This window comes from Rhinoraja longicauda, chromosome 7 (assembly GCF_053455715.1).
Source record: "Rhinoraja longicauda isolate Sanriku21f chromosome 7, sRhiLon1.1, whole genome shotgun sequence".
Lineage (NCBI taxonomy): Eukaryota > Metazoa > Chordata > Chondrichthyes > Rajiformes > Arhynchobatidae > Rhinoraja > Rhinoraja longicauda.
The window spans coordinates 66,104,783-66,130,053 of NC_135959.1; positions in this window are offsets into that span (position 1 = coordinate 66,104,783).

Here is a 25,271-nt window from a genome sequence, read left to right on the forward strand (position 1 = left end):
AAATGTTAACGTTCTGTTAACTTTTTTAATTACACATGCATCCTGCCTACTAACCCTTCGTGAATCATGCACAAGGATATCTAGATCCCTTTGAAACTCAAAGCTCTATAATTTGCCAGCATTTAGATAATATTCATCTTTGTTATTTATTCATTCATAGGCTGCTCATATCACTGCCAATGTCAACATTGATTGTCTATCTTTAAATTGCCCCTGAAGCGAGGAAGCAGATGAGAATCAACCATACAGATGGTTCTGGAATCAAATATAGCTCAGACCAAGTAAGGACAGAAGATTTTGTTCCCTGAAAACTCATTAGTGAAATGGATGTTTTTTTAATGGCAGTCCTGCAGTATAGTTATCACTCTTCAGAACGGCTTGTTACTGTAGAATTATATAATTAATTTACTTTAAATTCCTAAGTAGGATCTGGATGTAGGTTCAGTTACATAACCACAATGTAATTCTGCAGATGTTTTCAAGAGCGAGTTAGATATAGCTCTTAGGGCTAACGGAATCAAGGGATATGGGGAGAAAGCAGGAACGGGGTACTAATTTTGGATGGTCAGCCATGATCATATTGAATGGCGGTTTTGGCTCGAAGGGCCGAATGGCCTACTCCTGCACCTATTTTCTATGTTTCTATGTAATGTCATCACCAGGGGGCGCCATACAATGACTGCCTCGCCAACAGTCTGTTTCGTCTTTTTCCTTCTTTGTGTTTTTAGTTTGTTGTGAAATGTATGTTTTAGTTTATCTTTAGTTTTGTATTATGTGGAGGGTGGTGGTGGGGGGATGGGGGGGATGGGGGGGAGTGGGGGGAACTTTTTTATCTCTTTCCTCGATGGTGATGCGACTTTTTCCGTACCGTATCTCCGTTCGCACTGTGGCCTAACATCATGGAGCTGGTGGCCTCTTGCTGGGGCCTCGGGAGCTCCAACTGCGGGAGCCTGCAGACTTAACATTGTGGAGCTGGTGATCCCTTTGCCAGGGATCGACCTCGGAGTCCCAACCGCGGAAGCCTGCGGACTTTAACAATGTGGAGCTCACGGTCCCTGGTTAGAGACCGACTTCGGGAGCTCCAAGCTGCGGGAGCTTCGATCGCCCCGACGCCAGAGCTTCGATCGCCGGCTGTGGGAGCTTCAATCGCCCTGACTGCGGATGGTTCGACTCCCCCGACCGCAGGACAAAAGAAGGAAAGAAGATAAGACTTTATTGCCTTCCATCACAGTGGGGAATGGGGAGGTGCCGCCTTGGTGGATGTTTGTGTCAAATTTGTATGTAGTTTTGTGTCTTGTTGCTTTTTTGGTATGACTGTATGGCAAACCAAATTCCTCGTATGTTGCAAAACATACTTGACTAATAAATCATGATTATGATGATTATGATTATGATTTATAGGAAAATAACTGCAGATGCTGGTTCAAATTGAAGGTAGACACAAAATGCTGGAGTAACTCAGCGGGTCAGGCAGCATCTCAGGAGAGAAGGAATGGGTGAGGTTTCGGATCGAGACCCTTCTTCAGACTTATGATGTACCTCTTTTGTACTGATTCTTTGCTGCTTTGTCCATATCATGCCCATTGGATGAAAACATTCTTCCATACCTCTCATTGTAGGAGAATGACGTGCAAAGTCCCTGGAAGGATGTGAAGAACATCAAAGTACTTCAACACGTAATAACTACTTATTCAGCTGAGGAGCAAGCTTTAGAAGTTAGCAGCATATAACATTCTCTCCATGAGGGAAGGCAATGAAGTCCTGCAACCCACGAGGGAAGTTCCAGATCATTAATCTTTCAGAATTGCATTTTCTGCAAAGTAGATGCATCTACAGTAAACCGCAGAGCATTGACAACACTGACAAGGTGCGGATTGACATTTTCAACATACGATCACTTAATATTATCTGCTTTCTCGATAAAGGTCAATAGCTCCCAGTGGGAGAGGATGAAGCTTGCGCAGAGGAGTTAATACTTGCGGAGTATGCACTATTGAATGATATGTTTTGCAGGCAGCAGGAGAGGTCACTGCAGAATATTATTGTTTTACCCATTGCAACTTGCTAACCAGTGTTCAACACCATGCCTCAATGTCAGTTGGCGCAACTGAAGAAATATTCAGTGGCAGCGTCCCCATAAACTCCAGAACCTTTTCATGAGACTAATCATTGCTGAAGACTCAGAAGCACTACATAGACGTTGTAGGCAAAGAAAGAGAAGAGTGTATATAGATAGACAATAGACAATAGACAATAGACAATAGACAATAGGTGCAAGAGTAGGCCATTCAGCCCTTCGAGCCAGCACCGCCATTCAATGTGATCATGGCTGATCACTCTCAATCAGTACCCCATTCCTGCCTTCTCCCCATACCCCCTCACTCCGCTATCCTTAAGAGCTCTATCCAGCTCTCTCTTGAAAGCATCCAACGAACTGGCCTCCACTGCCTTCTGAGGCAGAGAATTCCACACCTTCACCACTCTCTGACTGAAAAAGTTCTTCCTCATCTCCATTCTAAATGGCCTACCCCTTATTCTTAAACTGTGGCCCCTTGTTCTGGACTCCCCCAACATTGGGAACATGTTTCCTGCCTCTAATGTGTCCAATCCCCTAATTATCTTATATGTTTCAATAAGATCCCCCCTCATCCTTCTATATTCCAGTGTATACAAGCCTAATTGCTCCAGCCTTTCAACATATGACAGTCCCGCCATTCCGGGAATTAACCTAGTGAACCTACGCTGCACGCCCTCAATAGCAAGAATATCCTTCCTCAAATTTGGAGACCAAAACTGCACACAGTACTCTAGGTGCGGTCTCACCAGCACCAGATCACAGGGGGTTAAAACATTCGGGAGGTTGGTCTTCTGATGGATCTACTTAATAATGCAGGTTTTTATCTATTTAACAAGCAGGGGCTTGGGACTCTGCTGAGCTGTTCAATGATCCCGGGACACCAGTGCTGCGCAGGCTTCAGACGATTTCCCAGCACTGTGGATTAGTCGACAGCAGTACGCAGCTTAACATGCAGTAACCTGACGACTAACCTGGAGAACCTCCAGGCCTGAACCTTCTCAGCATTCCTACTGCTTGCTCAACAATTGATTGCTTGCTGATGTGACTGGCATTCTACCTCTTCGGAGGCTCAGCAGAGATGGTCCTCTGAAGTTCTGAGCTTTTTGAATCAATAGGAAGAAATGCCTGTGGAGAGAATAGTAACTATAAAGGTAATTTCCTTTATATTCGATTTCATGGAGTTCATTGCAAAGCATTTCATTGTTCTTAAATATGTTCCAATTGCAGAATCATGTCATTGGGATGTGGGGGAGAAACCAGAACACCCAGCGGAAGCCCATTAAGTCACAGAGACAATGTGAAAGCTCCACACAGGCAACTAGAAGTAAGGATCAAATCCAGGCCTCTGAAGCAGTGAGGCACCACTCCGCTTGTAGCCCCACTGTGCTGCCCCAGTGCTATCCAGTTGTTTGAACTTTTTAAACGAATAATTTTGATTTTGTAATGATATTTTTGGTCTTAAAAGTTTCTGAGACTTTTTGAAGGCCAGTTAATGAAACATTCACATGTGTTAATATAAATGGCACATTGACACCTTGGTGGCAGGGATTCATTACCCATCAAACGCAATTTAATTTAGTTTAATTTAGTTTAATTTAGTTTAGTTTAGTTTAGTTGGCTGCGCCTAACGGGAGGAGTTGGCTGCGCCTAACGGCTGCGGCTCTCTGGCAGTCTGTTGTCTTTTTTTCTTTTTTTTTGTTTGTGTCGGTGTTGGGATGGTTTTTGTTTCTGTTTTTGGCTGTGTATGTGTGGTGGGGGTGTGTGGTGGGGGTGTGGGGTGGGGTGGGGGTGTGGGGTGGGGTGGGGGGGTGGGGTGGGGGGGTGGGGCGGGGGGAAACCTTTATTTTATTAGGTCTCTTCCCCGGGGCGCGGCTCGGCTGCGGGCCTTAACATTGCCGGCGCAGCTCGGCTGCGGGACGTTTCAGTGCCCGGTGCGGCTCGGCTGCGGGCCTTAACATTGCCGGCGCAGCTCGGCTGCGGGACGTTTCAGTGCCCGGTGCGGCTCGGCTGCGGGCCTTAACATTGCCGGCGCAGCTCGGCTGCGGGACGTTTCAGTGCCCGGTGCGGCTCGGCTGCGGGCCTTAACATTGCCGGCGCAGCTCGGCCGCGGGACGTTTCAGTGCCCGGTGCGGCTCGGCCGCTGGACTTAACATCGCCCGGTGCGGCCGCGGGACGTTTCAGTGCCCGGTGCGGCTCGGCCGCTGGACTTAACATCGCCCGGTGTGGCCGCGGGACGTTTCAGTGCCCGGTGTGGCCGCGGGACGTTTCAGTGCCCGGTGCGGCTCGGCCGCGGGACGTTTCAATGCCCGGTGCGGCTCGGCCGTTGGACTTAACATCGCCCGGTGTGGCCGCGGGACGTTTCAGTGCCCGGTGCGGCTTGGCCGCTGGACTTAACATCGTCAGCGCTGTTCGGCCGCGGGACGTTTCAGTGCCCGGTGCGGCTCGGCCGTTGGACTTAACATCGCCCGGTGTGGCCGCGGGACGTTTCAGTGCCCGGTGCGGCTCGGCCGCTGGACTTAACATCGCCCGGTGTGGCCGCGGGACGTTTCAGTGCCCGGTGTGGCCGCGGGACGTTTCAGTGCCCGGTGCGGCTCGGCCGCGGGACGTTTCAATGCCCGGTGCGGCTCGGCCGTTGGACTTAACATCGCCCGGTGTGGCCGCGGGACGTTTCAGTGCCCGGTGCGGCTTGGCCGCTGGACTTAACATCGTCAGCGCTGTTCGGCGGCGGGACGTTTCAGTGCCCGGTGCGGCTCGGCCGTTGGACTTAACATCGCCCGGTGTGGCCGCGGGACGTTTCGGTGCCCGGGGCGGCTCGGCCGGGGGGCCTTCCATCCCCTTGCGGGGGCTGTGCGTGTCGTTTGCCTCGGTAGGGGTCGAGCTGCCTGTCCGTGGGTGCGGGGGGAGGAGAGGGGAAGTTTTGTTGCCTCCATCACAGTGAGGGGGTGTTTGGAGTCACTGTGATGGATGTTTGTGTTGGGGTCGGGTGTCCTGTGTTCTTTTCTTTTTGCTGTATTTTGTGTGACTGCTGAAATTTCGCTCGGTGTTGTGCCGAGTGACAATAAAGTGTTGTTATGTTATGTTATGTTATGTTTAGTTTAGAGATACAGCATCGAAACAGGCCCACCGAGTCCGTGACGATCAGCGATCCCTGCACACTAACACTATCCTACACACACACACTAGGGACAATTTGCATTCATACCAAGCCAATTAATCTCAAACCTGTACATCTTTGGCATGTGGGAGGGAACCAGAGCTTCCCGTACAAATCCCACGCAGGTCATGGGGAGAACGAACAAACTCCGTACAGACAGCACCTTTAGTCAGGATTGAACCCGGGTCTCTGGCGCTGTAAGGCAGCAACTCTACCATTGCGCCACCATGCCGTTCTAAAGGCAGTTGTGGGTTGAGCTAATCAATTCCACTCAATAGAACCAGCAGTACATTGGACCTCACCTTTCGGCTAGAAGCCAATCTATCAGCAGAAGAATCTGCCCAAGCAATTTCTATAGATGTCACGGGTAGATCACTGCAAGCACAGGCAAAGAACTGCCGCATTTAATTGTGTAGGAAGGAACTGCATATGCTGGTTTAAACCTCATTTAATTGTTGGCCCAATAGTTTCATTCACTGTCAATTTTCATTCTGAAGCTGTGTAACCCAAGAGGTAGTTTCCCCTGTGGGTGAATCTAGAACAGATGGAGAATAATTTCAGAATAGAGGCAAATGGGCAATATCTTAATCAATAACGATTGGAATTGTCTGTCAGACAGCAATCGAGACTGCGTCAATCAATGTGTTCAAGATATTTGCATTGCCCTAGAGTCGAGGGTTATCATATCATATCATATATCTACAGCCGGAAACAGGCCTTTTCGGCCCTCCAAGTCCGTGCCGCCCAGTGATCCCCGTACATTAACACTATCCTACACCCACTAGGGACAATTTTTACATTTACCCAGCCAATTAACCTACATACCTGTACGTCTTTGGAGTGTGGGAGGAAACCGAAGATCTCGGAGAAAACCCACGCAGGTCACGGGGAGAACGTACAAACTCCTTACAGTGCAGCACCCGTAGTCAGGATCGAACCTGAGTCTCCGGCGCTGCATTCGCTGTAAAGCAGCAACTCTACCGCTGCGCTACCGTGCCGCCCTGGGGAATAGGCAGGAAAGTGATGCTGAGGGCAAAACCAGATCCGCTGTGATCTCATTAAATGGCAGAGCAGGTTTAAGTGGCCAGTTTTGCCAACTGCTGCTCCTCTTAAGTTCTCATTAGACAAACTAAATCAATATGTCTTTAAGCTATCACTTGCTGTATGGATGCCAATGTTTTCTGAGAGCACTCGCATTTGTTATGGCAGTTACATAGAAACATAGAAACATAGAAACATAGAAAATAGGTGCAGGAAGAGGCCATTCAGCCCTTCGAGCCAGCACTGCAATTCATTGTGATCATGCCTGATCGTCCACAATCAATAACTCGTGCCTGCCTTCTCCCCATATCCCTTGATTCCACTAGCCCCTAGAGCTCTATCTAACAAATCCATCCAGTGATTTGACCTCCACTTCCCTCTCTGGCAGTGAATTCCACAAATTCCCAACTCTCTGGGTGAAAAAGTTCCTTCTCACCTCAGTTTTAAATGCCCTCCCCTTTATTCTAAGACTGTGGCCCCTGGTTCTGGACTCGCCCAACATTGGGAACATTTTTCCTGCATCTAGCTCGTCCAGTCCTTTTATAATTTTATATGTTTCTATAAGATCTCCTCTCATCCTTCAAAACTCCAGTGAATACAAGCCTAGTCTTTTCAATCTTTCCTCATATGACAGTCCCGCCGTCCCAGGGATCAATCTCGTGAACCTACGCTGCACTGCCTCAATTACAAGGATGTCCTTCCTCAAATTAGGAGACCAAAACTGTACACAATACTCCAAATGTGGTCTTACCAGAGCCCTATACAACTGCAGAAGAACCTCTTTACTCCTATACTGAAATCCTCTCGTTATGAAGGCCAACATGCCATTAGCTTTCTTCACTGCCTGCTGTACCTGCACGCCAACTTTCAGTGACTGGTATACAAGGACACCCAGGTCTCGCTGCACCTCCCCCTTACCTAACCTAACACCATTGAGAATAATCTGCCTCCTTGTTTTTGCCACCAAAGTGGATAACCTCACATTTATTTATATTATACTGCATCTGCCATGCATCTGCCCACTCACTCAACCTGTCCAGGTCACCCTGCAACCTCCTAACATCCTCTTCACAGTTAACACTGCCACCCAGCTTTCTGTCATCCGCAAACTTGCTCGTGTTGCTTTCTAATTCCCTCTTCCTAATCATTAATATATATGGTAGACAGTTGCGGCCCCAACACCGAGCCTTGCGGCACTCCACTCGCCACTGCCTGCCATTCTGAAAAGGACCCGTTTACTCCTACTCTTTGCTTCCTGTCTGCCAAACAATTTTCTATCCATGTCAACACCCTACCCACAATACCATGTGCTCTAATTTTGCTCATCAATCTCCCGTATGGGACCTTATCAAAGGCTTGCTTAAAGTCTAGATGCACTACATCCACTGGCTCCTCTTCATCCATTTTACTTGTCACATCCTCAAAAAATTCCAGAAGATTAGTCAAGCATGATTTCCCTTTCATAAATCCATGCTAACTTGGACTTATCCTTTTACTGCTATCCAAATGCACCGTTATTACCTCTTTAATAATTGACTCCAGCATCTTCCCCACCACCGATGTCAGGCTAACTGGTCTGTAATTCTCCGTTTTCTCTCTTGCTCCTTTCTTGAAAAGTGGGATAACATTAGCCATCCTCCAATCCACAGGAACTGATCCTGAATTTATTGAACATTGGAAAATGATCACCAATGCGTCCACTATTTCTAGAGCCTCCCTGAGTACCCTGGGATGCAGACCATCAGGCCCAGGGGATTTATCAACCTTCAGTCCCATTAGCCTACCCAATACTATTTCTCCCCTAATGCAAATTTCTTTCAGTTCCTCTACCCTCCTAGATCCTCTGTCCTCTAGTACCTCTGGGAGATTGTTTGTGTCTTCCTTAGTGAAGACAGATCCAAAGTACCTGTTCAACTCTTCTGCCATTTCCTTGTTACCCATAATAATTTCATCCGTGTCTGCCTTCAAGGGACCCACATTTGACATTACCTCATCCAATGAAGAGTCACAATGTCTTCATCATCATGTACCATTGGATTATGTTGAAGGGTATGTGGCATCATGTACACACCCTGGAGAGAGAAAGGAGAACCTCTGGAACCAAACCTTTCCAGCATTTATAAGGTTTGCTCAGCATTGCCTTATGTGCCGATATTGCTTGGGCCACATTGAAGGTAGACACAAAATGCTGGAGTAACTCAGCGGGTCAGGCAGCATCTGAGAGAAGGAATGGATGACATTTCGGGTCGAGACCCTTCTTCAGACCCGAAACGTCACCCATTCCTTCTCTCCTGAGATGCTGCCTGACCCGTTGAGTTACTCCAGCATTTTGTGTCTACCTTCACTTTGAACCAGCATCTGCAGTTATTTTCCTACACATTTCGCTGGGGCCACAACTCTTCTGAATTGGATGTCATAAGAGGTAACTTTCATCAGAAATAAAAAATAACAGATGCTGAAAAGGGAAACAGGGTTAATGTTTCAAGTCAGGAAGGGGGAAAAAAAGCAGGAAGTAAACAAATTTCAAAAGCTGGGGGTTTGAAGAACACTTGGAAAAGATTAGAACCGGTGGAAGCCAGGACTGACAAGAATGGTGACAGCACAATGCAAGAAAGGGCTGGCATTGGCACAGACAAGGATGCAACAAGAAACAATACACACGGACTGAGCAGGAATATCATTGGAAATTATAGGTCGTAATGACCCCCAACTGAAAAATGATGTTCTGTTCCTCGAGCTTACGTTTACCATTGGAACAGTGTAGGAAGAAAACAATGGAGCAGTCAGAGCAGGAGTGAGATGAGCATTATGGACAATGATTTAAGCACATCTGTTTGAGAAAACCCAGGAACAGTCATTCAATTGGTACAATATGAAACCAGTGAGCCCCAGTTAGTATTTACTGAGCCACAATTTAACCATTGGTACAGAAAGCAGGTAGAAATAGTGGAAAGATGAAAAAAACAAAAAGCAGGCAAAGTAGTGTCTACATTTTACATAACTATCTTGCCAGATATATTTGGTTACATACAACATCAGTTTGTATTGTCGTTTATAAACCTTTTTTTTGTTGCCAGAAATTACTTTTAATGTGAGAACAATATGGTTGTCATTGAAGGAAACCTCCAATCCCTATATCAGGAAGCAAGGAAAGAAATTCAAGCATTAAGGAACAGCTAATCTAAATGACTACTCATAATAAAATATTTCATTAGATTTCTACTTAACCTAACAGATAGCATTTTAAAAATCTGATTAGAAGTTAAATTGGACAATCTGGAGCCTTGTAATAAAATTAGATTTAAAATCCATCGGGCCTGCAGCATTTGAGAAAGCAACAGCAACATACATTTCCCCGCATTAAAATAATTTCCAAAGGACACTTAATGCGTTTCTCCTGCTAAATCCAGTGTGCCCCTACCCAGTGCCACTTCCACCCCTTGCCACACCCCCTGACTCTCAGTCTGATAGAGGGTCTTGACCCAAAACATGACCCATTCCTTTTCTCCAGAGATGCTGCCTGACCTGCTGAATTACTCCAGCATTTTGTGTCTATCTTCAGTGGAAGAGGACACCATTCTAACAGATGATTATCATGCTGCATTCACAACAGGAAGAGTTTGGAAGTGACTTTTCTGATCAATGACAATGATTAGCAGTTTCTCCACCAACCTGCCAGCTGTAACATTGTTACATCTGTGCCTCCTGAAGTCTGAAAGAGCACCACCAAATCACACTGGCTGGGCACTCATCTCCAGGTAAATGAGATCCAACTCAGTTGTACAGCATAGAAGCTAGTAGAATTATGGTCACTGGTCCTAAAGTGTTCCCCATTTGATGCATTAACTATTTTCTCACCCTATGTTCCTAAGAAAGGTGGCGTAGCGGTAGAGTTGCTGCCTTACAGCGCCTGCAGCACCGGAGACCCAGGTTCAATCCTGACTACGGGTGCTGTCTGTACGGAGCGTGTACGTTCTCCCTGTGATTGTGTGGGTTTTCTCCGAAATCTTCGGTTTCCTCCCACACTCCAAAGACTTACAGGTATGGTAAGGTTCATTGGCTTGGTGTATGTGTAAATTGTCCCTAGTGTGTATAGGATCGTGTTAATGTGTGGGGATCACTGGTCGCGGTGGACTCGGTGGGCTGAAGGACCTGTTTCCACGCTCTATCTCGAAACTAAACAAAATAACTAAGAAGACATTGGGTGTATCCCCTTCACTAGCAGGGACATCTGCATATTGTTTCAGAAAACCTGGACACATTTAACAAACTGTTCTCCACCTAATCCTTGAGCACAAAGGCAGTCTCATTCAGTATTAGGTCATTCAAAATCACTTACCATTTCAACCTAGGTATTTTCTCCTCTAATTCCCTCCACAACAGCCAATTCGATGAATCCTGACATGACAGTGCTTCTCAGTCTAATCATGGGTCTCTTGGAGGATTCAAGCTATTGCACTCTTTCAGTGATCAGACCAGGCTAAGCTCCTCTTGCAGCTGAACCTCAAGAATGGGACAGAGTTGCAGCATTCATGAAATACTGGAAAAGTTGATGAGAGCGCTAGTCAGGACCAAAGGCAGTAACTTTCAAAATGTAGGGTGTGGGAAATGGCACATATTTCTGAATCCTTGCTGAAAAGTCCCCTGAAAATGTAAATTGGGAATATAATCTCAGATTGTGCATTCCCTGCCTAGCAACGGACATCGTTATCTCTATCAACCGCAACACTCAATCTCCCCAGACTGTTTATCAAGAAAACAAAGCAACAGGAACCTGTCTTAATAATCTTCGCATGGAAGTTCCTACACTTCATGTGTGCCTTCATCATGACAGCAAATGTCTTGTATACAAATAAATGTTGTGTTTCGCCTGTGGTCATGGGCAATGCTGTTTAGTGTTTCCGAAACACTGCTTGGAGCTGTTTATATTGCCTGAGGATGCTAGGTGGCATAAGCATTAGAAACAATCATCTGCTCAGTGCTTCGCTAGGTGCCCCATGCCCTAGAATAGGCTGCAACGTTAGCATTTTTAAAGCAGAAATAAACTACGTCTTTCTTAATATGTGAAACCAGTGGACGCGCTCCCATTAATGCAGCTCTCACAACAGGGTGGCACGGTGGCGCAGCGGTAAAGTTGCTGCCTTACAGCGCTTGCAGTGTCAGAGACCCGGGTTCGATCCCGTCTACGGGTGCTGTCTGTACGGAGTTTGTACGTTCTCCCCGTGACCGCGTGAGCTTTCTCCGAGATTTTCGGTTTCCTCCCGCACTCCAAAGGCGTACAGGTTTGTAGGTTAATTGGCTTGGTGTGTGTAGGATAGTGCTCATGTGCAGGGATCGCTGGTTGGCGCGGGGTAGGTGGGCCGAAGGGCCTATTTCCTCGCTGTGTCTCTAAACAAAACTTAACTAAAATTGTTTCCTTGAATATTGAAACCTTCATGCCTGTACATACCGAAGGCACATTTCTGCTAAAGATGCCATTGAGGTGCTTGGGGAATTATGTGGAGCATGCTGTTTATTTAAGTGAAGCAAAATCAATGCACGATGCTGGAGGCATCACACTCTTACACTGAATAGCAAGGATGAAAGTACCCTGGTGTTTTTTACCCTTCCAATACTGTCCTCGTCATTCCTGCTGCACATTCGATTCAAACCAGTAGCCTGCAGTCCAATGGGACAAAGAATTTAATGAATGTAATCATTAACAATTGAAGCCAAAGGTACCTTGCAAATTCAACAATGTTAGAATAAGCTAATCACTCTTGCTCTCTTTTAATGGCAGTTTTGCAAGTTGGCTTGCTGGATCTTGCACTTCTACACTATGCTCTCACCAAGGCTGGATGCAGGCTGAATGAATGAATTCATACTTTATTGTCACACGTGACAAGTCACAGTGAAATTACTTGTTTTGCATACCCAAGCTTACCCAAGGTATGCAAAGAGTCGCTACATAAAAGGCACCAATGGCTGGTGGAAGTCTGATCCTTTTCACAGATTACAACAGCATATCCATGCACATTTGCAACAAATATGTCCTGCAGGCATGGTGGTCGTCATCCATGTCTACTGGAACTGAACTAGTGTAATTTTACCCTTGTGTAAACTTCCCACCTTTTCTGTCTTAACTGCAGCCTGCTACTGCCAAGTGTTTCTTCATAATAAAGTCTTGTCTTTAACCTTAGCTCTTTAATCCAGGCAATGCAAGAGTCAAGGCCGGCAAGGGCAGTACATCTTGTGCAGTTGGGATCTCTTTTGAGCCTGCAATGATAAATTAAAAGTAATAAGAAAATGGTGAAGGGTGGGAATTGGTAAGAGGACACTTGGCAGACATTCAAATAGACTGTGATTGAATGTGCGCCGGTAGAAATAAAAGGAGCCATCTGAAAAGGGAGGTTGGGAACTTGTGCCCATTTACTCACTGCATGCTTTGATAAAATATAAATCTCACTCCAGGAATATTGCCTGAACTGCTGAGTATTTCATTGTGTGTGTGTGTGTGTGTGTGTGTGTGTGTGCCTGCATGCGTATGTGTATGTGTGTGCGTGCCTCATTATACATCTGCTGGAAATTGAAGATTCACAGCAACTACCTTGACCACAAGAGTGAGTTCATGAAATTTCATCCAGAATTGGAATTTCAACAAAATTCAGTACAACTCAACCTCGTTTACCAGGACACTACGTAGATTGTAAATATGGAGGATATTTCTCAAGCAACTGAACCTCCGTGGCAGTACCTAACCACATAGCTCCAGAAAAATGGCATCAATCGCTGGTCTGAGATGGTGGGAGAGATTTGGAGGAATTCTATTTTTCTCCAAAGCTTTTCGTCATTTTATTATAGTCAGAACAACCCTAAAATCCTTGGGTACAGGAAAGTGATTGTGGAAGGAGATCATAAAAACAAAAGGGTAGGAGTAAACTACTCACCTATGTTCTACCATTTAATCTGATTATGACTAATTTTATAACAATGTGTTGACTGGAAATGAAACTGTCAGTTCCGATGTATTGTTGAAATGATGTTGATCAATTTAGAAAGTTATGAGTGATTCAAAAGCTTAACAGTGCACTAGAAATTGTGTCTTCACCTTTGTAATGCTCCTAATGTCTGCTTTCTATCTGACTGATGTTCAAATTCTCTAATGCAGATGCCTTAGTCCCCAAACATGTCCATCCAAGGAATGTGATATCCTTTTATTTCTTGTGATATTGCAGTGCTTTTCTAACTATGATTTCTTCCTTTGATGTTCTTCACCGCCAGTAGAAGGAAAATCAATGACAATTGTCACATTTTAAGATTTCAGCCCATATTACATTGGAAAAATTCTTCTTTTTTTTCCTGTGAGCGATCTTGTTTTAAGATCAAATTCCAATCTTGTCTCCAAAATTCTCGGAGGATCTTAATATTTTTTAATTTAGGAAACGTTTTGAAACATAGGAATGGTAGAGAATCAGAACTTTCTTGCATCTCTTGATTCCCCAGTTCTGACAGAAGGTTAGAGTTGAAAGAATGCCTGTTTCTCTCTCCACTGATGCTGCCTGACCTGCTAACTTTTTCCAGCATTTTCTGTTTTCATTTTAATGGATTCCCTTGAACAGAATTATATTATCCATCCAATCATAATGCTACCAGAAGAAGCCGGAATGGTTGTTAACTTATGTGGAAAGTGAATAATATTTACTGGATGTTTGATTTGCAAGCTGGCTGCAAAGTGGAACCCTACTCACAGATGTGAAGCAGCCAGGTAAACTGGCAAATGTACTGACCAATAATCCGGAAACATAAGGAGAAAGGTTAAGCTGAAAGTTTCCTCTGTGAAAAACACAAAGTGTTGGAGTAACTCAGCGAGTCAAGCAGTGTCCCTGGATAACATTGATAGGTGACATTTCGGGTTGGGACCTGGGAAAAAGGGTCCCGAGCTAAAATGTTGCCGATCCATCTTCTTTACGGATGCTGCCTGACCCGTTGAGTTACTCCAGCACTTTGTGTCTTTCCTTTGCAAACCAAAATCTGCAGTTCCTTTTCTCTACAATTTTCTCTGTGACTTGGATGAACAGAGCAAAAACAAAATCTGGGGTGATGGCTGGCCGGTGTGAAATGACTTGGCTGTACCAGAACAAGGGGTACCTCAACTTCAAGAGTAACACCAAACTGGATTAGATTAACATTTGACTAGAGTTACCTAAACAGAACTGGGCACCTTGCCCTTGCCATTCAAAGACACAAAGCAACAGCTCTCTATTTGTTGAGTTTCATTTTCATTGTTCGTCCTGAATTTTGGAAGAGGAAATTATGAGGTAAGAGAGCCTTGGAGAGTTCTCCTGAAAGGTTAAATTGTGACTGATTCAAACAGGAACAAGTCAATGTGTGGAGGGTTCAACAATCAGTGATCACCAGTTTAATGGAATTAAAGAAAAGATCTAGGCTTGAGGTGGGAAGAATTCCTAATGTCAAGAGTTGTTATGATTTGGAATCTAGTGGTAGGAGAGATATAGAGGCAGATTCAAGAGTGTGCTAGCAAGTTAATGTCCACTTCATTAGAAAGGACAGTGCATTGATGGTATTCACATTGAGTCTCTTTAGCATTTTGCTAAATAACATTGAAAATCTGGCTACCCTTAGTCCATCCACTAACACTCATGTTACCAGCGGTACCATTGGTATATTTTAGTAGGATAACAGGGCTTTGTGGAAAGGTGAAAGGGGAGTCTGGTTCATGGAAGGACTCATGACACCTGATCCCATAAGGACAATTAAGAAAAATCACCTTGAATGGCTTCCTATGCTTCTGACTATTTATTGACAAACCAGGAAAGCCATCAGAACTCTGCTGACCAAGCCTAGCATTCCAGTTGAGATCCAAAGGAAGAAGAGAGAAAGGACGATTTTTTTCCTGGTAACTTAACTGCATGTCTGGAAGTGCCAGTACAAATCCAGGTGTCCCAGGCAAACACTGACACTCAGTGTCCTTTCACTGCTTATCTGCTTGTTTCCACATTAGGCCTTTCAGTAAATGATCAGACCGAGCAAAACACTTGAATGTCTACATTAATAGCTAACTCTCAAGGTACAGGTGGTTATAATCTCCAATTCAATATATCTTTAGTAACTTCCCATTTGTGGGTCCAACTTCTGATCTTTTAGCTAGGTTGTCCCCACTCCACCACACATCAGCATAATAATTTTTTTTTAAATCCACTAATCCGTATGATGATTTAAAATCCTAGTCACTATAATTGTACTCTTAATTGCACAATTTTCAGAGCATTCATTTCTGTGGCAGATCTTACAGCTGGTGCGGATTAACCGAGTACAATTAATTAAAGTGAATAATTAACATTTCAATAAGCAAAGCAGTGTAAAGATGTATGGCTCAACTTGATCTGCAATTAATGAAAACTTTCGGGACCAATGGAGAGTAGTATGATAAATCAGAGACAGGAATCATTGAATTCTTTGTGATTGCGCTCTCCTCTGAGAGAGGATTGCAAACAATTACAGCCATATCATGCATTTGAGCTGGGAATGTATCATTTCACCAGCCAATCATTTTAATTTATCCATCTCTGGATGAGCTGCAAAGAGATGCAAATTAAAACAGATACTCAGCAAATTAAGATGGATGATGGTAAAGAGACCAACCCAGGCTCAATCAAATTAAACAACAGAGGAATGATATGTTTGGAATCGCCTCCCCAAGAGAGCTGTGGAAGCTCAGTTGTACTCAAGACAGATCAATAGATTTTAGCTGTTAAGGGAATCAAAGGATACGGGGTTAGTACAAGAAAGTGGCACTTATGATTTTATTGAATGGCAAAGCAGGCATATGGAGCCAAATAACCTGCTCCCATATTTTCTATTCTAACGGGACCATTATATCCAGAACATCTTCAGAATGTTAAAATCTGATGAACTACAGTCTCCTATTTAATTGAGAATGGCAGTGGACGGGAACTAAAGGTCAGTGACCTGACATCTGTGGTGACTAAGTTACTGGAGGGGATTCTGAGGGACAGGGTTGACCAGCATTCAAATAGACAAGGTCTAATCAGGGGTTGTCATCATGAATTTGTGCTTGGGAAATTCTGTCTCACAAATCTGTTAGAGTTTTTTGAAAAAGTAACCAAGAGAATTGATAAGGACAGTATGGTGGACTTGGTCTACATAGAGTTTAGCAAGGATCTTGACAAGATCCCGCATGGTAGACTAGTCTGGAAGGTTGTATCACATGGGATCCAGGATAGCTAGATAATTGGCTTGAAGATAGGAAGCAGAGGGTGATGTTCGAATGTTGATTTTTAGACAGAAGCTCAATAACAAGTGGTGTGCTGAGGCGATTGGTGCTGAGCCCATTGTTGTTCCTCATTTATTTAAAGGATTTGGATGAGAATGTTCATGGCGTGGATAGTTAGTTTGCAGAGGACACTACAATAGGAGATATTGTAGACAGTGAAGAAAGTTGTCAAAAATTACAGTGGGATCTCCATCATTGGGTAAGTGGCTGATGAATAACAAATGATGTTCATCAGATAAGTACGTGGTTTTGCATTTTGGGAAGTCAAACCAGGGTAGGACTTCTGTGGTAAACGCTAGGGCCCTGGGGGGTGTTCTAGGGAGAGCTAGGGATACAAGTGTATAGTTCTCCGAAAGTAACGTCAAATGTAGACAGGGTGAAGTTGTACAAGACATTATTGGGACCACAGTTGGAGTATTGTGTATAGTTTTGGTTGCCCTGCTGTAGGTGAGAAGTCATTAAGCTGGAAAGAGCGCACAAATATTTACAACAACTTTGCCAGAAGGCCTGAGTTATAGGGACAGAATGGGCAGGTAGCCTAAGATTTTATTCCTTGCAGCACGGGAGTCTGAGCAGTGACCTGATGGAGGTGTATAAAATCATGACGGCCATAGGTAAAGGAAATCAATAACTAGAAGGCATAGATTAAGATGAGATAGGACAGATTTAAACGGGACCTGTGGAGGGAGTTTTTCAGGCAGAGGTTGGTGCGTGTATGGAACCAGAAGTAGTTGACGTAAGTGCAATAACAATATTTAAAAGATATTTAGACAGGTACGTTGACAGGAATGCTTTAGAAGGATTGAGCTATTGTGGGCAAATCGGACTAGCTTAGCTGGACTTCTTGGTAGGCATAGACCTGTTGGACCAAAGGTCCTATTCCTGTGCCGTTTTACTCTGTGGCTTTCTGTGGCTGATGATTACTTTCCACACGTTTTATCCTTTCCACATACAATTAATTTAGAAAATAATAAACTGGAAAATAAATGTTGATCATGAAGTTTAGATTATAAATAGGCTGTGCAATTATAAAATTAAGTAATGCGTAGGAAGCAACCGCAGGGTCTCGACCCAAAATGTCACCCATTCCTTCTCTCCAGAGATGCTGCGTGTCCTACTGAGATACTCCAGCTTTTTGTATAAAATTAAGAATGTGTTTCCATGAGAACGGTTGTACTTAAATCCGATCTGCCAATCAGTTTACGGAACCACATTGCAAAGCTAAACTAACAAAAGTTTCAACTACCGATATTCCATAACCCATTATTCTCATAATCTGTACTGACAAACAATCAGATCCTGAAACTGCAAAATAATGTGATCCCAGAATTGTGTTTGCAGTATGATTTTTGCCTAGTTAATTTAATAAATCACATTCTATGGGAAATATTTCTACTGCCATTACTGCCATAATATTTCATGACAAAATTAACAAAATTAACATTTTAAAAAGAATAAACATGTGTTAAACAAAATACAGATTGTGAAAATATGTATTCCTGCTACCAGCAATTCCTATCTACTTTGTCTGAATCCAAAGCAAAATAAACTCCATTCCAGCCATGCCCTCTCTCACCACTTGACACATTATCTGTGTAGTTACTCCATGTGAAAACAATCTATGCCGGCATTTTAAGCATGAATGTACATAGAAGGCCAAAGGCATGCATCTCTTTACAGTGCTCTTCTTCTGACACCTCCAATCCTGGTTCCAGTCGATCATGGATTCACACTATCACTAATTTTGCTGGAAGGCATTAAATTAAAATGAAGATGTCAGAGGCGGGAATAAGAAACCTGAGGGAAGAGGCATAGTAGTGCTCACTACAACAGACTATTTCCTTCATGATCTACGGGAACATATTCTCTGATTTCAACATTTCTGACGAGTGGTGTGTGCAATGGCTGAAGTTCATCTGGACAGTCATCACAGCTTTGAAAATACTCCATGCCTGGAATGCTTTGCCAGCCAAGGTCAAGGTCATTTTCATGCTCAACGTCTGCGTGATTCTTCTGGGCTTCTCCAGCAGCACGTCCCAAAACCATGTGCTCCACCACCAAGGAAGACAAGGATATCACGGAGCAAGGAGGGGGACACCAAGGAGGGGGACACCAAGGAGGGGGACACCAAGGAGGGGGAGAGGGGGAGAACAAAGGAGGGGGGAACAAGCGTGGGGAGAGGGGGGGGGAGAACAAGGGTGGACGTGACACAGGATATTTTGTAACCTTGTCAGTGCCCTTTATGTGGTGACTATTGCATGCCCTGGGTATACAAGCAAATAATTTTACTGTGACCTGTCACATGTGGCAATAAAGTATTCAATTCAATTCAATATCAGGCATATGGCAACACTACAAAATGCAGCAAATGAAACACAATTTATTTATTTTCAATGCAAAGTAACAAAAGGGATCAATTAACTCACTCTATTTTCAGTAATATTCTAAAGTTATTTCTTTCTAATCAGTAGTTCCCTGAAGCATTAACTCCGGTAGAAAACAATGAGTAATCTTGAGGCAGAGTACAATTAGATTCATGTGGTTTTTACAATAGCTCCCAGCCAACATACACATTATTTTAATCGAGGACTGTTCCAAATGGTGTTTTTATAAAGTCAAACATTTAATCTGATTTAACATGATTGGCTAAGTTTTGCATGGTGGGGAAGAAGCTGGTGAAAGTGTTGGTGAGTGGTCTACAAACTACTACTCACTAGTCATTTACCTGAATATATCAGGTTAATATTTGGTTTGTATAAAAGCTGGTTCTGTGATTTCACTTAAACACTCCCAAATACCAAATTAATTTCCAGTTAATTATCTACCTATCACACCCATCGCTTATCTGCTCCATGCCCACACTCTCATGCTTTGGAAGGTTATGATTTTCTCCGTGTTAATATAAGAAGTTCAATCAGAGCAATCAACCCACAGTATGAAGACAAATGTTCAATTATAATCAGGTGCCAGAGAATAGTCAGAAAATGGTATGCTTTCGGCGGCTTAGCTATGTAATTATGCACCTGCTGTCCAAACTCATGAAAGAAAGGCTGATCAAATATCTTCAAATAAGACATTCACAAATGAATGTTTTAAAAATTCATCAAGCCGTTCGTTGTTCTTCTATTTATAGTCTCATCGAGATCCAAAATTTACATACATTATTAAGGGTTCATGAGAATTTAAAAAAAGTTAAACTGCAAATACCGAAAACGTAATAATCTATTGGAACAATTCTTTAACTTTACTTCCCATAGTTAGATTATTGAATTAGTCTTGCCTTTACCACATTTACATTTGCAGGGGCCAGTATATTTTTACCTTTGAATAATCTAGTTTCAAGAAGCGTATTTAAAACACAGTGCCATGCATGAAACAATGTTTCATAGTTCTGTACAGACAGATTCATTGTTATCTACATAATCTGTCATTCATATCATAGCATCCCACATATTGCATTTTTTTTTCATTTACAAAGTATTATCATAAGAAATAGCTTTTCATGTAGAATGGCAACTTGATGAAATGGAGTAGACATTTCTCCCTTCAGTGTTGCAGCAATCATTTTGCTTTGAAAGTGCACAAGTCAATCATTTCTTCCCTCTTGCACAGTGTAATCAGTCAACGATACCAGTTCCAGCTAAAATGAGTAGTTCAACCATTTTTTGGTTGATGTATCTATTCCAATTAGTTGTTTGTTCCTGAGTATGGTTATTAGTTTCTGTGTTTTGAATTATGTTTTGAATTATATAGATACTGTCACTTATTGAAATACTTCTGCAATTAAACCAGAATAATCCATTATTTTTTATAGGTTTATGTGCACATTACAGAATCCAAGTCCAGATATAAGAACAAAAGAACATAAGAAATAGAAAGCCAGTATAGACCAATTGGACCCTCATGGCAGATCATTTACCTCAGGACCCATTTCCAGCAATAACTTCTTTCCCTTGATTTCTCTCTTAGTTAAATATCTATTGATCTCAGTCTTCAATAGACTCAGTAATTACATTTCCTTACTCAAATTGACCAGAGAAATCATACTTCCTGGGTAAAAACATTTCTAATTTCTGTCTTTAGTTTAAGACTGTGGTCCCTGGTTATACAGTATATACTTCAAATGGAAAACATCAATTCCACATCTATCCTGGCAAGCCCTTAAGAAATGTGTACTTTTTAATTAGATCACCTCTCATTGTTCTAAACCAAAGAGAGTATTGGGTTTAATTTCTCCTCAGAGAATGAACCCCTTATGCTGGGAATTAGCCCGGTGAAACGTCACCGTGTTCCCTGTATCACAAATATATCTTTCTACATAATGTTCCTGATGCAGTCTTAACAGGCTCTATATGGTTGAAGCATGATATTTCTACCCTTCACACAAAGTCTCCTGAAATAAAGGCCCATGCACAGTTGCCTTCCTAACTACATGTGGTACCTCCATGTTAACTTTTATTTTTTGTGTTTAAGAAAACCTTGGTCCCTCTGAGCTCCAATACCTTTCAATCACTCACCATTAAAAAAACAGCTTTTTATTTTTTTTCTGTCAACTAGATAACATTAGAGAAGCAAGGAACTGCAGGTGCTGGTTTACAAAAAAAAAAGACACAAAGTGCTGGAGTAACTCAGCAGGTCAAGCAGCATCTCCGGAGAACATGGATTGGCACAAAATACTGGAGTAACTCGGCAGGTCAGGCAGCATCTCTGGAGAACATGGATAGATACAAAGTGCTGGAGTGACTCAGCAGGTCAGGCAGCATCTCTGGAGAACACGGATAGGTACAAAGTGCTGGAGCAACTCAGCATGTCAGGCAGCATCTCTGGAGAACATGGATAGGTACAAAGTGCTGGAGCGACTCAGCAGGTCAGGCAGCATCTCTGGAGAACATGGATAGGTACAAAGTGCTGGAGGAACTCAACAGGTCAGGCAGCATCTCTGGACACCTGTCCCTATACCTCCTCCCTCACATCCATCCAGGGACCCCAGCAGTCTTTCCACGTGCGACAAGTATGTGACAGCAGCCATCGTCAGCTCAATGGGACTGTTGTAGTTCCGCCCGTTGTGGCTGGGGTAAAGCTAACTTAACAGATACAGGATGTATCAAGCCCCCCAGTACAATTACAAGCTGCTCCTGGACTCAATGCTGACCCACATCTGATATTCGGCATGTCCTGTACTCCCCTACTGCACTCAGTTGGCTTCATTCTGCTGCCCTGAGCCGCCTCTCTGAATAAATCAGTCGGACTCTGCTTACAGAGAAGAGGTGTATGAGTGACACTGGTATACTTGGAGAGCACGTCTTCACTCCTGTGGAAGGGAGACAAGCTCCCCCAGGCACCGTCTCTGCTCAGGCAGAAGAGAAAACGACTGGCATGCGGCATCTCTCAGTTCAAGAGAGCGATCCGCTCATGGGTAGTAGCTTCCCTGTGGCTGCTGAGAGCACCACTCTGTGATTACATCAGACTCTTCCCTGCTGGCATATCAATGTTCCTTCAGAGCTCCGAGCTGTTCCCTATGTGTCAGGGACTAGACTTCTAGCTGGATCATGGGGATATTGTAGAGAGGCAGAAAGGAACGATGTGGCCACAGTCTGTGGCTTCACTTCATCTGCTACAGTATCATTCAGCACGGTATCATGGGATTGTCACCAGTCCCCATGGGCTCCAATGTGGAGTTTGTGATCTCATGGCACAGGACCCTCGCTGCCAAGAGAATGGAGAAGACTTCCGCCGTGCTCCTTAACAGCCGGAAAAGCCCGACCACATGTCAGCTGCAGAGTGCATCTGCATAAGCCTTGTCATAGAAACCTCCCATTCATCATCTGCCAATTTTAAGGCTGTACGGTACAAATGCCAGGACACATCCCACACCACGAGCCCCAGCCTGGCATCAGACCACAACCTGCTGGTACCTGACCCGGCTCCCTTTCTGCTCATATTCTGCTCATATCCATCACCTCCGCAGTGTCGGATGCAACAACCTATTACTGCCACCATCATCAACAGTCCCTCATCCTCTCCTCCACTCTTCCCAACAACTCCAATTCCTCCTCCACCAACCGCTCCTCCTGCTCCACAGATGCTGAATGGCTGGGCTCTGAGGAGGGGAACATGGAGCCCCTCCAGATGTCCTGCAGAGACAGTCAAAAGATCATTGCTTTTATCAGTTGTACCTAAAACTCCTTTAGGCTGATACAGCAGCACAATTAGTATTGAGGGTGTCAACTGTGGGTCAAATCAAAGGGATGTTTAGTTTAGTTTAGTTTAGTTTAGTTTAGTTTAGTTTAGTTTAGTTTAGTTTAGTTTAGTTTAGTTTAGTTTAGTTTAGTTTAGTTTAGTTTAGTTTAGAGATACAGCATGGAAACTGGCCCTTCGGCCCACTGAGGCCGTGCCGACCAGCGATCCCTGCACATTAACACCATCCTGCACACTTGGGACAATTTACAATTAAACCAAGCCAATTAACCTACAAACCTGTATGTCTTTGGAGTGTGGGAGGAAACCAGAGATCCTGGAGAAAACCCACGCAGGACACGGGGAGAACGGACAAACTCCATACAGACAGCACCCGTAGTCAGGATTGAACCCGGGTCTCTGGCATGCTGTAAGGCGGCAGCTCTACCACTGCGCCACTGAGATGTAGTTATCAAAAAATAATCATTGTTAGCGAACTTGGCAAAATTCTTATAGCCACTATTCTCAACAGATAGTTTTAACCAGGTGAAGAATGGTGTCCTTCAACCTGATGGCTACTGAGCTTACAAGACCCACCAGCTCATGCAGGTGGCCTCCTATTCCCATCTGCCTTTACCTGAGTGAAGATAAAAAATTTGAGCTACCTTTTCATTATCCAACCTTTGCAAGTCTTGCCCACGTGGTGAAGGCAGAGAGACTAGAATCTCATCTGCCTGCACATGTTCTATATCCCTCCATTTCCTGTCTGTCTCTATGGATCTCATGCGTCCTAACCTTCTGGAGAAGCCTACCATAAGAGACCTTTTTAAATGCTTTACTAAAGTGTTTGTACACAACATGCACTGTCCAACCCTCGACATTTATCTTCATTCCACTCATTCAAGTTTATAAGATATGATCTTGGAGATGCAGCACGGAAACAGGCCCTTCGACCCATCGAGTCCGCACCAACCAGCGATCCCCGCACTCTAACATTATCTTACACACACTAGGCACAATTTGCATTTATACCAAGCCAATTAACCTACAAACCTGTCCGTCTTTGCAGTGAGGGAGGAAACCGAAGATCTCGGAGAAAACCCACGCAGGTCACGGGGAGAAGATACAAACTCCGTACAGACAAGCACCTTAGTCAGGATTGAACTCAGGTCTCTGGTGCTGTAAGGCAGTAGCTCTACCACTACGCCACCTTGCTGCCCCATTTTGGATGTCATCTCTCCTGCTGCCTGTGTCGTTGCTACTAATAAGGAGCACAACCTCTAGTTATTCACCCTCCCCTTTCAGGATCTCAGAGACATTGTTGACCCTGGCACCAGGGAGGTGACACACCATCCTGGAGTCTTGCTCATGGCCACTAAAAGGCCAGTCTGTGCCCCTGATCAGAGCCCTCTATCAGCATTGCCCACCAAATCTTTGACACATAATTCTGGCATTTCTATTTCGTCTATGATAAAGGTTTAAAATCCTCTAGGTTCAGTAACCGAGAAACATGTCAGGGGGCCTGCTTTGTCAGCATAGCATCGGCAAAGTGGAACATGTTCCCCTATAATCATGAAGCAGAGGCCACAGGAAATACAACTGACAGCTAGCGTAATGCTATTGGAAACGGGAGGATGCCGCCAGCAGGTGACCAAATCCCACAGGGTAATTACAGCAGCCAGAAGATCTGGAGCACAAATGTGCAATTATTGGGCTGAATAAGCTTTTGAAAGAGGGTCTAAAAAGGCTGCAGTTAATGAAACAAGGACACACTCTTGCTGCATTGAGATCACTGTGCAAGTTCTGCAAGACAAAAGAAGAGTGGATTGCAAAAGCTACCACTATCAGGACAAAAACCATCACCTGCAGCAGGAAAAGTCAGCATAGAAGGAAATTGCCTGCAGTTATAGGTACGAGCCACTTGGTCCCGGCAGCTATCCTGCAATTCAGAAAGTATCCTGTCTGTGTTTTCAAGGGAATAAGAGAGAATACAATAGATTCAGAGTGAATTATTTACTTATTCCCCCAGTGCTATAGTCAACATATACATTTCAGTGTATCATGTAACACCATTTCCTTTGTCCCAGAGGCAAAGTCACCTGGCCACTTTCTATTAAGTATTTCACATCCTGCAAGCTGACACATTGAATTCTCTCAGTCTAGGCACTTCTGTCTAACACTTACGCTGACTACCATCTGCTCAGTGAATTTCCTACTGATTAACTGCAGGCTCTAGGGACCGCAGAAAACAAGGGTATTCCTTCAACAAACATCCACACCACCCTGTCCTTTGATGGAGAAACAGGTACAGGAGCCTGAGAACTATTATCTCTAGATTCAAGAACAACTTCCTCCCATCAACCATCAGATTTTTGGACCACCCTGCACAATCCTAACCACAACCCTAACTCAGCACCCGCCCACTGTGGACTTTGCATTACTATGGCTGTTCTCTGTACTTTGGCTTTTGCACTACCTTGATAACCGATAATTTATTGTACATTAATTGTTGTTGTTGTGTGCCTAAT